Source organism: Panthera leo, chromosome A2 (genome assembly GCF_018350215.1).
Source record: "Panthera leo isolate Ple1 chromosome A2, P.leo_Ple1_pat1.1, whole genome shotgun sequence".
Lineage (NCBI taxonomy): Eukaryota > Metazoa > Chordata > Mammalia > Carnivora > Felidae > Panthera > Panthera leo.
In genome coordinates this window covers 38,365,016-38,381,772 of record NC_056680.1, presented here as the reverse complement: position 1 = coordinate 38,381,772, position 16,757 = coordinate 38,365,016, and the positions used below count along the sequence as shown (strand labels likewise).

The window sequence follows — 16,757 nt, the reverse complement described above, 5'->3', positions numbered from 1 at the left end:
CCTTTAGCTCTATTCTAATTACCTCTCGAAACGGTCAGATTTACAGGCAACACATGACGGGGAAAATGCAAAAACCCAGCCAGCCTCTCCTGACATCCAACAGCAGCGTTCGTCTAAATAGTGGAAAAGTTTATTTGCTTTTTCTGAGGATGTGCTAAGTGATTTTGCAGTTTGAGTGGTATGGCCTTCTAGCACTTAGGCCTGCATTTATTAAATAAATTTGTTCTCTAACTCATGTGTTAAGTGTGTATTATGAAACCTCAAAGCCAATTTCAGTGATTGCAATGTGCAAATATTTTTTAAATTATGTAATTAAATAGGACTTGGCCTGCGAGGTCTGCCGAAGTAATTTATTAATTGAATAGCCTGATTTAATTGTATGTTATTTTCGTTTATTCAGGAAAGTGACTGCATCTCTTGCACAGATAGGAGGAGCCTCTTGTATGCCTGTCACTGGAGGTGCCCAGGTCTCACCAAGAGATCTTTAGCACCCAATTACATATTAACCAAGAAGAGGGGATTTGTTCTTTCTCTCCTCAAAACTCTGTTTTGATGTCTGAGTCCGGTGATTTTAAAGGAAAAAGGGGGAACACTGTTTCTGGGAAGAATTATTTGCGACTCAGTGTGTTTATCACTATATTACTTAAAAATGAATCATTCTTTTCTTCTTAAGTGTGCCACTGGCATGGGGTTACATAAGGTATGTGCATAAAAAGAGAAGCCCCTTTAATTCAACGTTAGCTACATCTAGCTATGGCTAAAGCCCTGCCGTATCTGTTTCCTTAAAATGTCATTTTAAAGGTATTGTGGTTTCAAAGCAGCAGCTGTGACTGAAAAGTATGTAAACTAAGCTGTTCTTGCTCATATCATTTTTATATTCTTATGTCAGACCAGAAGGCTGCTTTAAATTTATTTTTCATTGTGTATTAGTTCTAGAGCCTGTTTTTTTTTTCCCCTTCCATGGGAACATATGTTCTTTGGGACGTGCGATACTCATGCGCTTAAGAAAATAACAATTGTTGGGGTGGGGGGAAAGGTACCGAAAATAGTTTCTTATTTGGGTATTGTATTTGGGAGAAGATGAATTAAAAAAATTAACTCTCACAAAGTAGAACTCTGGGGCCTAGCATCTGTGTTTTAGGAAATGAAAGAATTCAGCCATACTGTACTAAGTCACGTGAAAGGCAGTAACTTTTAGAAGCCCAAATTGCTTTCCCAAAAGGAAAATATTTTTTGTTGCTATTAAATATAGTTTATATTGCTACTTCAGAACTTTTTTTTTTTTCCAGTGGGGCCATTTACTTAAGTTCTTAGTTAATATTTCTATATAGAAACGTCTTTGTTTCCAGAGCTCGCCTTTGCGAATTCCCATTTAATATGCGGTTGTGGATAAGTATTTATTCATACCATGTGGTACCCCACACCTGATCAAGTGACTGCATGGCGTCATGTCAGCCAGCAAAATATTTGAGTGACTTTTGAGTAATGGTGGCATAGAAGGTACAGAGGGTTGAAGGAAACAACAATAATGGGAAATTTTTTTCCTTTCCCATATATTTCAGCATGCATAATGCCTCAGCTCTGCTGTGGAAATTTGGAACGTTGGAGAGAGAAATATTCCTTTTCCTAAAGAGTTGTAAAAGCAGAGTAGAAAGTATGAGCTATTAGAAATTTCCATGGTAAATATAATTTGATTACATATGTTGGTAATTTCCCCCAGAGCTCAGGATTTCACTTGGAGTGTTGTTTCAAAGTGATATATTTCTTTCCAGCTTTTGAAAACAAATTTAGCCCTAAGAATTTGCCCTAAGATTCCACTGATTTGCCTCATGACTCCAGGCCCACATCCAGGTGCTCCAAGTCAGGGAAGTAACTTGAGGAAAGGTGGGTCTCTCATGAGCCCACTGTTATGCTTGACCCAGCCTTCCCATCTCATGCTGGACCCCAGGTAGTGGCTTCCTCCAGGCATAGGCTGGCCCTGGTGGTCCTCCCCTCATAGCCTTGAAAAAGGTCTCAGAACGTCTAGGTTGGTGGTCAAAGTAGGCGTTAGATGCAGCAGACGTATTGGCCTTCTGAGATGGGTGGCAGGTGGAACATTGCAGTTGGGCACTATGGAGTCCCACTGTGCCTTGAAGATCCTAGGAGGTTCATAGTCATGGCCAAGGGTGTACTCAGACAGCTTGGGGGCAAAGGCTGTTTTGCAGCCAGTACGTGGATGTTTCAGTATTTTCACAACTCGTTGAGGTGACCACTGTGGAGCGGTTGAACGCGATCCCCGAGTACCTACCGCTCCTTTCCCAGCATGGAGACCGAGGTCTGGAGAAGCCAAGGAGCTCTCCACGTTCTTGGTGAGTTGCTGGTGGATCCAGTGAAGTGTCCTTTGTACTTCACTTTGCTCCCTCTTACCTGGGATGTAGAAATACCTTCTTTTTCACTGCTTTCAAACCAGAGTTGATCAAAAAGAGATTTTCTTAGGGATAAAACAGAGGAGCAAACCAAGATGTTGGAGCCCTGCAGTGAATGACTTCATAGAAGAAAGCTAGCTTAATTAGATTTTAGCTTCTGAACCAAGGGGCTGGCACAATTTATGGGACATTTGTGACTCCTTCCTCTGTCTTCCATGTCTCTTTGCTGGCCACAGGACCCTGCTCCAAAGTCTCCATTTGACATGATGGATGTTTCATCCACCCCTTCCAGTGGTCACATCCTCTAGCCACTGCTGTTCCACATTTGTGGGGAGTCAGAGGCTCTCGTTCCTCCTTCATTCACACCACTGGTGTGGCCTCAGGCACATGCTGAGTCTGCTCCCCAGGAGGATGGAGCTTGACTAGACTCTCTCATAGGTGCCTTTCAGCTCCGAAACATGTGCATTCTTTCTCTCGAACCTGAGATTTTCCCCATCTAAGCCTTATTCTTTCCACTTAAAAGTCTGGGTCACACAATTGGTGCAGGAAAAAACGGAGTTTTTGTCATGAAGACCTGAAGACCTCTCACTGAATGTCCATTTCGGGGGGGGGGGGTCACTCTTGTCCTTTGTTACTAGTAAAACTTGGTGAAAGAATTCCTGGTAACATAAACCTACTTCCTATTCTGATTGGAATTTGTGCTTTTCTGTCCTCCACCATCTCCTCGTCCTTGTCCTCGTCGTCCTCCTCCTCCCAATCATCATCGTCGTCGTCGTCACTGACGCATCTCCATAGTATGACTGGGTGGTGTTTCTGTGGCCTTTTCCCCACCCCACTGAAGAAGCTCATGAAAGATTGTACGGTGTGGAAAGTGCCTTACCAATTAAATAAAAGCCTGGTTCATATAAAGAGGCCTGTTTCTATATGGAAAATATGAGCCTTTTTTTTTTTTTTTTTTTTTTTTTTTTTTTTTTTACATGGACCAGGTGTGGATTAGTTCACTGAACCTTTCACCCAGCCGTATTCCCGCTTGTAATTCTTCTGAGGCATAGTTCAGCCAAGTCAAAGAAACATGTTATTAAAGGTGAGCTGAAAGGCATTTAAAAAATAAACAAACTGTTTAAGATCCTAAATCAGTAACAGAATCTATATGCACAGACTTGAAAAGTACAAGAAAATGTGTTTCAATACCTTTCGCTTCCAGGCCAGATTCCCCTCCTGCCGTCCTTTGAACACGTCCCTCAAATCCTTATTGGTCACTGGTGGGATAAACTGTGGACACTGAGCTTGGATTTGTCACTCTTGAATAGCTAATGACTTAGCCTCTACTGAGGTAGGTGAAACTCTAGTCTGCTAGAAACTCTAGTCTATTCTCCACCCAGTAGCGAGGGGGGAAAATATGAACTTTGCTTTTGTTTTAGCACCGTGTTCTTAAGAAGTTTAAAATCTGATATACATTCCCTCCTTTTTTCTACCTTTCAGCGTGGCAGATCACCAGATAGTATTAACAGCCTGTAGAGATGGCAGAAATGAGGTGTAGGAAGTTTTAGATTTACTTAAGTTGTATTATCTCCGCGCATGATAACAGTGACTTCAGCACTCACTAGGTGCCAGTCACGTGTGCAAGCACTTTTCTCCATTAACGCGTTTATTCCTCAGAAGCACATTATGTACTATAATTAAGCCTGTTTTACAGAAGAGGACACCGAGGGACAGAGAATTTGAGTAATTTGCCTGAGATCACAAGGCCAGTAAGCAGCAGAGCTGAGTTTTGAACTCTGGCACTTGAGTCCGTGCTCATAACGACCGAACTATCCTAGATTAAACCAGACTGTGCAGTACGATATTATATAGTATTTAGTTTTAATTGAGGCAACCCAAGGAAGCATTAAGAAATAAAGAGATGCGGGGTGCCTGTTAAGTCTCTTAAGCGTCGGACTTCGGCTTGGGTGATGATTGTAGGGTTTGTGAGTTCGAGCCCCACGTCGGGCTCTCTCCTATCAGTGTGGGAGCCTGCTTTGGATCCTCTGTTGCCCTATCTCTCTGCCTCCCCCGCCCCCTCAAAAGTAAATAAACGTTAAAAAAAAAAAAGAAAGATATTCACTCTGTATATGGTCAGCCTTGGCGTCCTCCCCCCATCCGCTGACATTTTTCCCTAATTAAAAAAATTTTTTTTCTGTTTTCTTTCGGTGGTTTTTACATTCTGGCCTGTTCCCAGCGAAAGGACTGGGAATCCAGTGTTTGCATCCTGTTGTCCTGCTTCTCCTTTGATTATCTTACATTTTCATTGTGATTGTGGAATTCTGGAAAGCCATTCTCCCAGTTTTAAAGTAATTCCAGAAAATAGGAACAAAGGAGAGGCAATTTTGGGGGTGGGTCTTCCTGGCCCACCCCTTCTGAGGCACGCGGTTCCTTCCAAGGGGACGTGGTAGCCCCAGATCTCCCTAGTGGACACAATGCACCTCAGAAACTGAAATCATCAGTTGAAAAGAATCACCCCCACCCTACCCCCCCTGCCTTACGTGACAGAAACGGGAGCGAGTTCAGGCAACAGCTTCATCTATTGCACTTCTGAGTAGCTTTGCTTCGTTGAAGACCATATGCTGAGCTTGTCAAAGTCATCTGCCCGTTTCAGCCATTCTTGTTTTAGGAACGTTAACTTGCTGTATTGGGGAAGCAGCATCATATGTGAACAGCCATGCCAGGCTTCTACCAAATGTCCCTGGTCCTCTATCAAGTTCCGGGGGTATTTAGCGGCGTTTTATTGTCATGAGGATTAAAGACCCCCTAGCATCAGTATTCTCAGTGTAGCATCCTGTAAATATCACAACCCTTCCTACCTAAGGAGCCAGGAGGGCGAGTCCCACCTGGTTCTAAGTTACACTGGCGTTTGTGGGTGTGTTTCTAGTGGGATCTGGAGAGGTGGTGAGGTGTGGAAAAGCCTAGAGAGAGGTCAAAGTTGAGTGGAAAAGGGAACTGGGGTCTGCCAGTGTCCGAGAATTCAGGAAGAGAGGCATGGGAAAGGAAGTGGAATGAAAAGGTGCCAGGAAAAGTTGCCTCATCATTTGGCATTTTTCTGTTGGCCAAAAGGTAAGTTTCTACTTTTAAGTCATTTGCAAACCCTGTAGGCACGTAGCTGCCAAGTTTTGCAGTTTAAGGACCACTAAGGTGGTCACTGGGTAATACCGGGAGGCTGTTATTTTCAGGGAAGGACTTCTGGGAGATCTTCCCGCCTGAGTGACTACAGGAGTGGGTTCATTCTCGAACCCACTGTCTCGCTGACAGTAAAATTGAACCATGGAGCTGCTCGGGGTCTCCTCTGTATGCACCCAGGTGTAATCTATGGTGCATATAATAGTGGGAATAGAGGAACCACAATGACACCCAGGAATGTTTTTATTCCACGAACGTGCTGGTTAGTGTCGCTCATTTCATACGTATGGACTGAACAACTGCCGTATGTAGCTTCTGCTGCGTACTGGCATGCAATACGGCACGCAGGACAGATAAAGTCCTTGCCTTCGTGGAGTTTACAGTCTGATAATTTGTCCTAAAACTGAAGTGCTCACAGTCAAGATTAACACGACTGGCTTTATCTGTGTCCTAACCTTTCCCAGCAAAACCAAACAAAATCAGTTTCGCGGCAGATTGGAGCCACCAGGGGCAGATGTGGCCATGGGAAGAACGTCTTGGAGAGCTTGTCATCTGGCTCCAGCTGTGTTAACCTAGGTCTGCTGGGCAGCCGTGATCCGTGTCTGCCAACCGGTGGCCAGACACTAGGACACTAGTGCGGGCTTCAACAATTAGCAGAATCCCTTGCTCGGTGGCTGGATCCACTGTGTGTGTCCTAAGATTACCACTGCTGTCCAGACCAGGAGCCTCTATGGTCTTGGGCAGAAACACCCAGAAGGGAATCGAGAATCAGCGTGTCGAGACACTAGGCACGGCTTTCTTATCCCGGAACACGGAGAGACATGCGGGGAAGGTAGAACATCATGGTCAGCAAGAAAACGGAAGTAAACCAGACATGGCCTCCCGCATGCAAGTTTTGATTTCAGCCAAGAGCGCTTTCCTGGTAGGTACTGCCTGCCTCCAGTGTGGCCCTGCAGAAAAAGCAGAGAGTTGGCCTATAAGAGTAGCTTTCTCCCAGTTATTATTCTTTTTCATTGTTGCCGCTCTGTGAGACCCATTTATGATGACCCGTGTTGATTTTGCCCAGAGATCTGCATTAAAAGTCTTAATTCCCACCTTTGAAAGCATTGGGATACCTACAGATGTGCAATAACTTTTCAGATATCTGTTATATCTGCCTTCCCGAATAAGTACGTAAATAAATTAAATGCTTCAGGCAACCTGTGTATAGAAGAGTTGTTTTTTTTTTTTTTTTTTTTTTTTTTTTTTAAATTAAATTGTAAACCTTCTGGTTTAATGTACTAGGCGGGTTCTGTCCTTCTCTGGGAAAATGATGCTTTTGGTCACCCATTGTCCAGCAAGCCCCAGACCCCACAGCACTGGCTCACGAAATGTTTGTAGAACGAACCAAATGAGGAAAATTTCCAGTCAGCATGGAGACTTTCAAGGATGGTGATCCAACATGAGTGAAGTTCTTTCAAGTAGTAAGTAGGGGGAAATAACCCACAATGTAGAGCAAAAAGACAAAAAAAAAAAAAAAAAAAGTGAAGGTCTAATGGGAATAATTTCAGAATTTGCCTTTCAGATGCCTGCTTCTAGTGTCTGATTATAGCCGAAAGCACGAGAGGGTAGAGATTCAAGTTTTGAAGGGGGCTTCTCTTGAGCCTAAGTATTTCTGCACGTGTGGGGATGTCTTTATCACAGTGAGGTTCAACAAAATACTTGAGGTGGGGAAAATTTTTAAGATACCAGTTTATGTGTAAAAATCCACTTTTGCATTTTTAGTGCATTGTGTAAATTTGCCGTGCAGGAAACATAAGTGAAGCCATTTGGTTTTGTGGCATTGGTGTGGGCTGGCTAAGGGGGTGGGGGGGGATAAAGTTGAGGCATTGATACAGTATGGGGAGAGCCAGATGGTTGTATTACACATCTTTTGTGTTCTTGTTTGCTTCTTAAAGCAGTTGCAGAATTTTGCCCTTGGCGGTGTTTTCTTCATGCTTGTATGTTCTGCTCTGAATTTACTTTCTTGTCAGAGTACTTTGAAGAAAAGCCTTGCTCTAAAAAAAAAAAAAAAAAGAAAAGGAAAAAAAAGTGGTTTTTTTTATTTACGTTATAAACTTGTGAAGTCAACAGTGTATTTATAAACACATTTTTTAAAAATGTTAAGTACGTTAGTAAATAGTGGGAGGAGCTGCTTTTCTTCTTGCTTATTAGCACACTGATTTCAGCCACATTATGTCAATTCAGAGAAAGATTTTTGCAAAATTATAAATGTAGAGTTGACGACAGAGGGATGGATGGAGGGAGAGAGGCAGAATAGATAGGTTGTTTTTCCAGTAGTAATGAGGCTCATTTGATTAGAAATTTTAACTTTTTCTATTACTTACAGCCACTTCTCAGGTTGTGGTTTACCTATTGTGTTTTATCAGCAAGCCTGAGTTGGTGGGATTTAAGTTAAGTGAGAACGCTTGGGGATAGGTTGGTGGCTTTCTTTCCTTTAGCCTGGGTGTTTGGCTGGCTTTCCTTACAACTGTGGATCACCCCACCATTGAAATTTATATTTATTTCCTACTGAAAGCAAATTATGTTTTGCCATCACCAGTGGCAAGGGATAGTTAAGATGTCCTAACTGCGTATAAGAGATGATATTTTATCACTGAATGCTTTTAATAAGGAATTGCTTTGTAGCTTTTTTTTTCCCCCCGTTGTGATAGAATGGTTCAGAATAATTTAATGTCCTTTCCACAATCCCAGTGTATCTCGTTTTTCTTTGCTCAAATGAGAGAAGAGCACACGCTCAGGATCCTTGGGCACTGGTTTATTCTCTGTCGTGCACAGATTTCCAGCCTGAGTTGGAACCTGCCGTCCCTGATGAGAAGACAGGAAACTTACAGTCCTCACCTTATTGAAATCTCTGCCTCTTTAAGTCACAAGTCTGAGGCGACTCCTTCCAATAATGAAGCCATTGTGCGCATCCTATCTGATCCGTTCTTGAAATGTTTTAGTAAGTCTATCTTACAACATTATAAGAAGATAATCAGCAGCCTTAGAAGGTCCCCATCTGGACTGTAGAGTTCTTTTACTGAAAGATGTTTTGCCTTTTTGAGATAGCTCTCGCGTTTCATCATCTGTTCCGCTGAGATGAAGTGCATATGAAAAGTCAGTGACTCTGAATCCATCTGTTGTTATTATTTTCCACTGATAATTGGCTTGAACAATGAAATGTCTGTGTCTGCAGCCTTTGAAACTGTACACCCTGTTTATTTTCTGGAGGCCTCCCTGCGACTCCCCCGCCCCCATTTTTTCTTCCTTCATTCTCGCTCAAGCTTACAGCCAGTGGCGCTCGTGTGAGGATGACATCTTTGACTCTGTGCATCAGTATGTGTCACTCAGCATCTAAAGCTTGCATACGGATTTTTGTCACAATCCCTGTGTCTGAGCCGTTGGCTCCAGTATCCAGCACTCATGCATGGATCCCTTACCTGGGCTGTCTGCTTTATTTCACTGTTCTCATTAAAATATTAATTTCGGGTGCGGTATCTAATACCTATGGAATTAGATACTACCTATAATTGTATAATATATTCAGTTGCATCCAGGTTTGCACGATACAGAGCATTAATATTGGATTCCACTAACAGCACTTCCATTAGCTTGCTCAACCAGTATGAGATATAGATGAGCTGGGAAGCATAACTACCCGCCAGAACTGCCAAAACAGTCATTAGAAGCTCCATTGGGATGGACAAAGGCTTTTTCACAGTGATATACTGATTAAATTTTGTTCTATGGTTTATTTGCATCAAGGTTAGATGACTATCGTCTGGGGAAGTGGGTTATCTAACACCTTATTTGGAAGGTCATTTCGAGACAAAATAGTGAATAGAATAGGCGTCTTTAGTTTCTTTGGGAACCCTTCTTAGGAACCTGTGTTTTATTCTTTGGTGGTGGAGGGGGGTTGGGAATCTTTAAAACATTTTTTTTCTCTTTTCTCCAAGTTATGCCATAATGTATGTTTGAGATGGGTTTCTCTGCCTGTTTGTAATTTTTCCCCCAACTTTTCAGTAGTATTCATTTGCTTTTGCAGTAGAATGATGCAGTCAGAAAGCAGTGTCGTGTTAATGAAACAGAACCTGGTTTCGAAATAGAAAGCTGCCTTATTTCCCTTGGCTAGCGTAATTGCTGTACGTTCTCTGAGGCTGTGAAGGATGTGTGACCTACCCTTTCTGGTCCAAGTAGTAATGTAATGCACATCCTATAGCATTGCTGGATTTGCCCCCAACTTGACTATGTGGCGTTAGAAGGAAGTAGGTGAACGTAATCTTATTTATGTTTCAATCGAAGTCATTTAATGCTACAAAAGTTAGCAAAAAATAATTAAGTTACTAAGGCCAACATGTGGCTGGAACATATGAGAGAGGTTAGAGGGGAGTGAGCTGAGTCCCTAGGCGGAGGAAAGAGGAAAGGCCCTTGTGAAGTCCCAATGCCTGCGTGTTTTTCCTTTGGCTTCAATTCCTCGGTTCTCAGGACAAATTATGTTGAGGTATGGCATATTTTCTGCCGAAATGGAGAAAATTGTTGACTGTAATTATGTTATTTAATTGAAATTATAAGTGGTTGAGGCCACTCAGTTAAAAGCATCCGTGCTAATATATGGATAATGTTTTTAAATGAGTGGTCATGGATTGATGACATTTGAAAGGCAGGCATTTGGGGTGTGATTTTGGAAGACACAAATTATGTTCCTTAAATCATTAGTGAACTAACGAGTGTAAAGTGGCATAGTTTTTGTTTATCTGCTCACATTAAATATGTGCCCCTATTATCTGTGTAACTGTGTATATTCATGTACATACACATGTAGGTGTGTGTAATTTATATATGTAAAATTTTATGCATATATAAAAGAGACCTTTCATAAGCATCAGTTCATAGTGCAAAAAAACACACACAAAGAGATCCAGAATATATCAGGTATATGTCTGACCTTATATTGTGACTGAGAAATGTGATTGTTGATCACTTCCATGGAATGTTAGAAATTTAAATAGAAGCTATAGTAAAACTCCAGTGATGTGTCTTATCCCAACTTCTTTTTGAAGTAGCTGGAGATAAAACAATAGCACTATATTTTCTACCCCCTTACTCCCCCCCCCCCCAACTCCAGGAGTGAGTTCTTAATTACTAATGAATGCAATTCATTTTAATTGTTATTATAGCAACATAACATTTAAGTATCTCCTGTTCAGTCCTTGTGCCCTGGAACAGGCGGTGTCTCCTGTCAGAGAGAGGACAGGTAGAAGGCACAGCAGGCGTCTGATTGAGCCAGTTATTCATTTGCTGAGTGTTTGTGTTTATGCAAAGGGGCCTCTTCCTGCATATTTAATCTAGAGTAAGGCAGTGGCTTTTGTTGTGTTGAGCCCACATACCTTCAGTCCTTCCTCACACTGCCGCCAGCTTGGGATCCCTGAGAGCCCGCAGGCTTCCAAGCGCCTGTAGTTTCTCCCTTACAAACTCTCAACTTTCTTCCGTTGTGTGAAAATTGCCTCTCCGGCCCCAAAGCTTTCCTTCCTCAGCATGAACGGGTAAGTGTGTGCGAAAGCCAAGGCTGATACTTTGTTTCATTTTACAAATGTTGAGAGGCTACTTTCCTGCTCTTCTGGGCGCCTCCTGCCAGCGACCTGGGTCCTGGTTCCTGGGCCGTTGTCAGTTGCTGGCTGCATTGATATAGACAAGTGCAGGTGCTTCTTAGGAAACGTGGCTGGATTTTGGACTGGCCGAGAGAGCCTCTTTGGAACCGGGGCGGGGGGAGGGGGGGTAACGGGGGGGGGGAGAGAAAGAGAGAGAGAGGAACAGCTTTATTATTCTTTGTCCTAACAAATCCTGTTTTGTAACTGTCCTGGAGATAATGCTGCCATTGTTTGCTAAAAGCCTTCAAACAGTGTGGAAGACCGAACTGTAAGAAAGCAGTGAAACTCTGCTGCTGTATTGTCTATACCCGGGCCAGGGTCCTCCCCGAAGCTCTGTGCCGGAATAGGAAGGGTTTTCTTCAGTGGAAATCGAATCGTCTCTTCATTGATATTAATAGCACACTAGAGAGGTTGGCCATGATGCTCAGAGAGGCGGTCGGGAGGGAAGGAAATCTGATCTTGCTGGGGGTGTGTGTGTGGGGGGGATGACAGCCTCTTGGCCCCACCGTAGAGGAGACATCCATCCAGGCTCAGCCTGCATAATGGCATCCTGGCTTAACTGTTTGCTCTAGGAATTTTAATCTTGAGCTGTTTGTTTTACTATCTGGGGTCTTGCTATTTTTTGTTCCTGTGCTGTCTTTAGAAAGCACCATATTCAGGGTCTAATCCAATCTTTTAAAAAAGTGGATTAAAAAAAAAAAGACTCAGAGAAATTGATGTACTGTGCACTTAGATCATTCTGGGCTATGATGGTAGGACTCTGCTTTCTTTTAGAGTGTTATAATTTCAAAAATGACTTGCCACAACTAAGAAGGATGCACCATCCAAGGAAGAGATGTCCTATGTAAAGATATTTCAGGGACCAGGAATTGTGTCCAGGGTCTAAAAGGAGTTTTCATTACCAGTTAACTGTTGCCTCTGCTTGAGTAACTCTTTTCAACAGAAGAGTGTGCTGTTCTCCCGCAGGTTGGAAACTGTGAGAATTTAAATAAAATTTCATCAACCTTATTAAAATATGTAGGGAGTTGGGTCTTCTTGGGTACAAATCAGTCTAGAGACTTCGAAGCATTTATTAACAGTGAGGCTGCTGAAGGTTTTTAATAATAAAATTACAAATACCCTATCTAATTGTAAGTATATGACTTTTATACTCGGTTTTTAAGGGGAAAAATACTTTTTTTTTTATAAGGAAAAGTAACTCCGTGAGAGCACCTTCTGTGATTAGTGCTATTGTATTCTTAAATTTTGATTGATAGAGATAATAGTTTTCACTTAAAAATACAGACAGGTACTTTAACTTTCCATGACAATAGCTATTTGCATTTCTTTTATCTTTTTGTTTAACATTTGTGGGGGTTGGGATGGATTTGATTATTAACTCTTATTGCACACTAAAGGTAAATCTAAAACAAAGGCTTTGTTAGAGCTTCAAAGAGAAAACAGCAAATATTGTTTTTAGGTTTCAACATTTAAAGGCTGTTAAAGGATACCTATAAAATATTTTCACATGACCACGGCCAGGGTTTTACTTTTCTGTAAGGTAAGAGAGAGTAGTTTCTCCCAGTGAGATGGACCCATGTGGAGCTGTCGCTGGGCTGACTGCCAGCCTCCAGTAATCTCGCCGGTTCGCCTTGGCTGGGGTTGCCTATATCCTGTGGCTTAACCTTCGAGTTGTTTTAGGTTTTTCTTACTAGAATGGACCCCAAAGTTAGGTTCCATGATCTGGCGAGAGTCACAGAGGGTAAGGAGAAAGGAAACAAAGTGTTCCGTGCAGCCATAGGAGGGGACGTTGGGGCATGGTGGTTGATTTCTTTGGTAGACCCAAGTACAAGAAATGTAGCACTTGGAACCCAGCAGGCCTGGGTGGTGTCCTAGAGGCCCGCACTGTACAGCTCTAACTTTTTCTTTCTTTCCTTTTCAGTTTCCTTCTTTTGTTTCTCTTTCCCCCACCTCTTTGGCACTCCTGACGTCTCTCCCTTTTTCTTCTTTTTCTTATTTCTTTTTTTCTCTTCCTTCCCTGCCCTCTTTGCTTTTTTTTTTTTCCCTGTAAGCCTGACTCAACATTGAAGTTATTAGAGCAGGGTGCCGGGTGAGGGGCGGGGGGATCTTTGTGGTTGATTTCGGAGTGGATTTTCTTGTCTCGAGTGCAGAAAATGAAGTGACCCTTGTACTATCATTTTTCAGCTCAGCAAATTTGTGTTGATATGCTCCTGTTTTTCTAAGAAATGTTTGAAAAGACATTAAAATCCATGTGTTAGGAGTCACTGGTTCGAGACAGCAGTCTCTGGGAAATTGGCCCGTATAGACCTTCTGTTTTCTTTGATGGAAGTCTATGTCCTTTGATTGGAGTATTTGGGGTGTTGGAAGTTTGAACCGTGTTCCTGGACTTTAAGAGAAAGCATTCTCTAGCCAGAGACAGATTACTGGACTTTAAGGAAAGCATCTGCTACCTTCATTGTGGGCCAAGAGCTGGCCGTGACATCCTCGCATCCCCGATGACACTGATGGACAGTGGATTTAAGGCATCATTTGGGGGACTGAAGGTTAAGGTGAAAAACGTTGGTCATCCTTCGTGGTCCCTTTGTATAATTGTATAAAATGAAACACAGTGCAGAAGTCCTGATGCAAATCATTCCCTTTAGCTGCCATGAAAGAACGCGGGGAAATACTCATAGTGGGAAAAGTAGAGAATATATTGTTCATTTTCAGTCTTGTGAAACGAAGTCAAACCTCCATGTTTACCTGCAATTGGTTCCAACTGGGCCATGCCAGTTGGCATTATGTATTATTTATTACATGGATTAAATTAGGGGCCAAAGACACCCAAACAAAGTATGACATTGAAGCATTGTGGTAACCTAAGAGGTCTACAGAATAAAATTCTTAAGGAGTGGGGGGATGGGGGTTGGGAAGGTGGAGGAAGAGGAGAGTACCTTAAGTTTTCTAACGAATGGGTTGCTGCTGAAGATTGGTGTCTTACCCACGGTCTTTATGGTCAGCACATTGATTCAGATAAACAACACCCTTGTGAACAGCAGTGAGGAGGCCACACCAGGATCACTTGTAGTTGTTCACAGGATCTTAACTGTACAGAGAATGACATAAAGGAAAATAAGTCATTTCTATTTACCGTATTCCTGGCTCACTTTTAAAACCTAAAACCAATAGGAAACTTCAGAAAGAGAGGAAAAAGAAAATGCAATTCAGATGGTAACGGCGTTTTAAAAGAAGAGAAGTGGGCTGGAGGGGAATATTTTTCTTTTATCTTAAAAAAAAAAACCAGCTTTACATAATTTTAGTTTTGATGCTTGTGCTGTGAGTAAGCATTCAGGTAAACAGTTGATATATTTGATAAATAAAAGTGATTGTTTAACAAAGAAAAAAAGAAAATAGTTCTGGAAGTGGAAGTTTTACACTTTGGAAGAAAAATGAACTGCAGACTGTTGTCCTAGTTGTTGATTTCTGATTCTTCTAGGCTCGTAGTGATGCAGACTCAGGCCCCAGTACTAATCCCTAATTTTCTTGTCTGTTATATTGACACATTTCATTTAATTTAGCATGATGGCAAACAGCTGTTGAACTATTCATCTGTTCTCTGCAATGCTAGAAAAGTACCTTTCCGATTACTTGGCTAATGTATCCTAAAAACTAAAATCAACAGAAATAAATAAATGAGTGGTCAAATGTGGATATGCATTAAAATTTATGGAACCCCAGAATGGAGGAAACCATGATTTGTATCCCACTGCCAATTTTTTTTGTATGAGTAAAAATTAAAAGTAGCCAATTCTGTATTGCTTTAGTAATTGTAAGTTGGAGGGTCACTTGTATAATTTTGTTTCCCTAGGGGAAAATTACACTTGTAAAATCTATGACGGTAAATCAGCTTATAATTTTGCTGTGTTCACTGACACACGGTACTGTGTAGACAGGTGCGTGGAGAAATAGCCCATTTCTTACCTGAAATCCTCCTACAGGTTTGAATACAGGGTTCAAGATAACTTTATTCAAAGTAGGCATTTTTGCAGTGTGTTTTTTTTTTCTTAAATTAAATTTTAATAAGGTCCAGTTGTTTGCCGGGCCTATATGATAGCAATCTCATCTGCATTGCAAAGCCTAATACTGTATAGATCTGACTGCCAAACATGCAAAAATAGATGCAACTCAATAGATTAACATGAAAATTAGTTTAGAGAGCACGCCTTGGAGAACATCTCAAGGAAAAAGGAGGGAGAAGGGCTGTTCTTGCCTTGAATTGAGTAGAACCTGCCAGTTCGCTTACTTTCCATTTAAGATTGCCTGAGTGATGAGATGGAAATTTCTGGGGTGTAAGATTGCTGCTGTTTCTTGTATTTAATGTGCTCTTTTCGCTTGGGAGGCCGGGGGCTGCTTTGCCAGCCTCCCCATTACCTTGAGGACCCCAACATCATTGCTCCCTGTTTTCTCACCACCAGATGCCTCGTGACAATTCTCACCAGTGGAGAAACCAATCCTGGAGTCACACATCAGCAGTGTGTCTCAAAATTTTCATTTTCAATTTGAATTGTTTTGTGTAAAAACAAAAAGGTTTGGGGCAGGTTGCAAAATAGTAATTTTAAGTCCCAGGGCTAGGGTTTTCCCCCACCCAAATGGTGAACATTTATGGTGAAAACCTCCAATTTCCTCTTACAGTAAACATGAAAATTATGATTTCACTCAGAACCTGCATTTTTTTCCAATCTTTATGGCAAGAATCTGCATACACTTGCTTGTGGAAATGTCATAAATTGGCCTCCGATCAATTCCTCAAAGATAGTACTCACCAAAGTGCCACTGTCATATTTTAGCCCTTGTGAAAGAAGATTTAACTCTTCTCAATAATGTTTGCCTTTCCACATTCAGGGCTGACAGCAGAGGGATAAGCAGGGATATATTCTGTATAAAATTAAAACCACTTCATTACATATTGTTCTGAAGAGTGAGCAAAAGGATATTAACATTTTAGGCAAATGGTGATCTGGTCTTAGCATCTTAAAAAAAAAAAAAATTACATGAGCATTTGGTCAGCTGATGGGGAATGAATCCTGTACCCTGTCGGTAACTTGATCTAAATTAATAAACAAATGTTTTTCTTTTCACTTGTGCCATATGTTGATCCCAGTTACATGGGCAGAAAGAGGCAGCTTGTAATGTTTCTTAAAGGATTACACACTGTTTTGCATAAGAGAGTATATGCAGATGCAGGATAAAACATGTTCCAGGCTTTCTTTGTGTTTTAGGGAGCTTGATTTCAATTGTTTATTTCATCTGACACAAACCATTTTTATTTAACTTGGTAGATCTGGTAGATATAGGCTAAGTGGAAAACACTGTGTGAACAGCTTTCACCAACCGATTAACCACCCCCCCCCCCCCCAAACTTGCAGATCCTGGTTCATTTTGAAAGGTCCAGGTTGGCATAAAGGCATCTTGTCTCTCAGAACTCATTCTCTTCCTAAGGGGGAAAAAACCCCACAAGCCCGTGCTTTAATGAAATCAGAGATGTCGTGGA

The 16,757-nt window shown here is 41.7% G+C and overlaps 1 protein-coding gene across 7 annotated transcripts in view; it reads left to right on the top strand.

Moving 5' to 3' along the window:
- The window catches only part of FOXP1 (forkhead box P1), a 465,483-nt gene that overhangs the window by 120,825 nt on the left and 327,901 nt on the right, over nt 1–16,757 (top strand). The gene's annotated exons all lie outside the window — the stretch shown is intronic.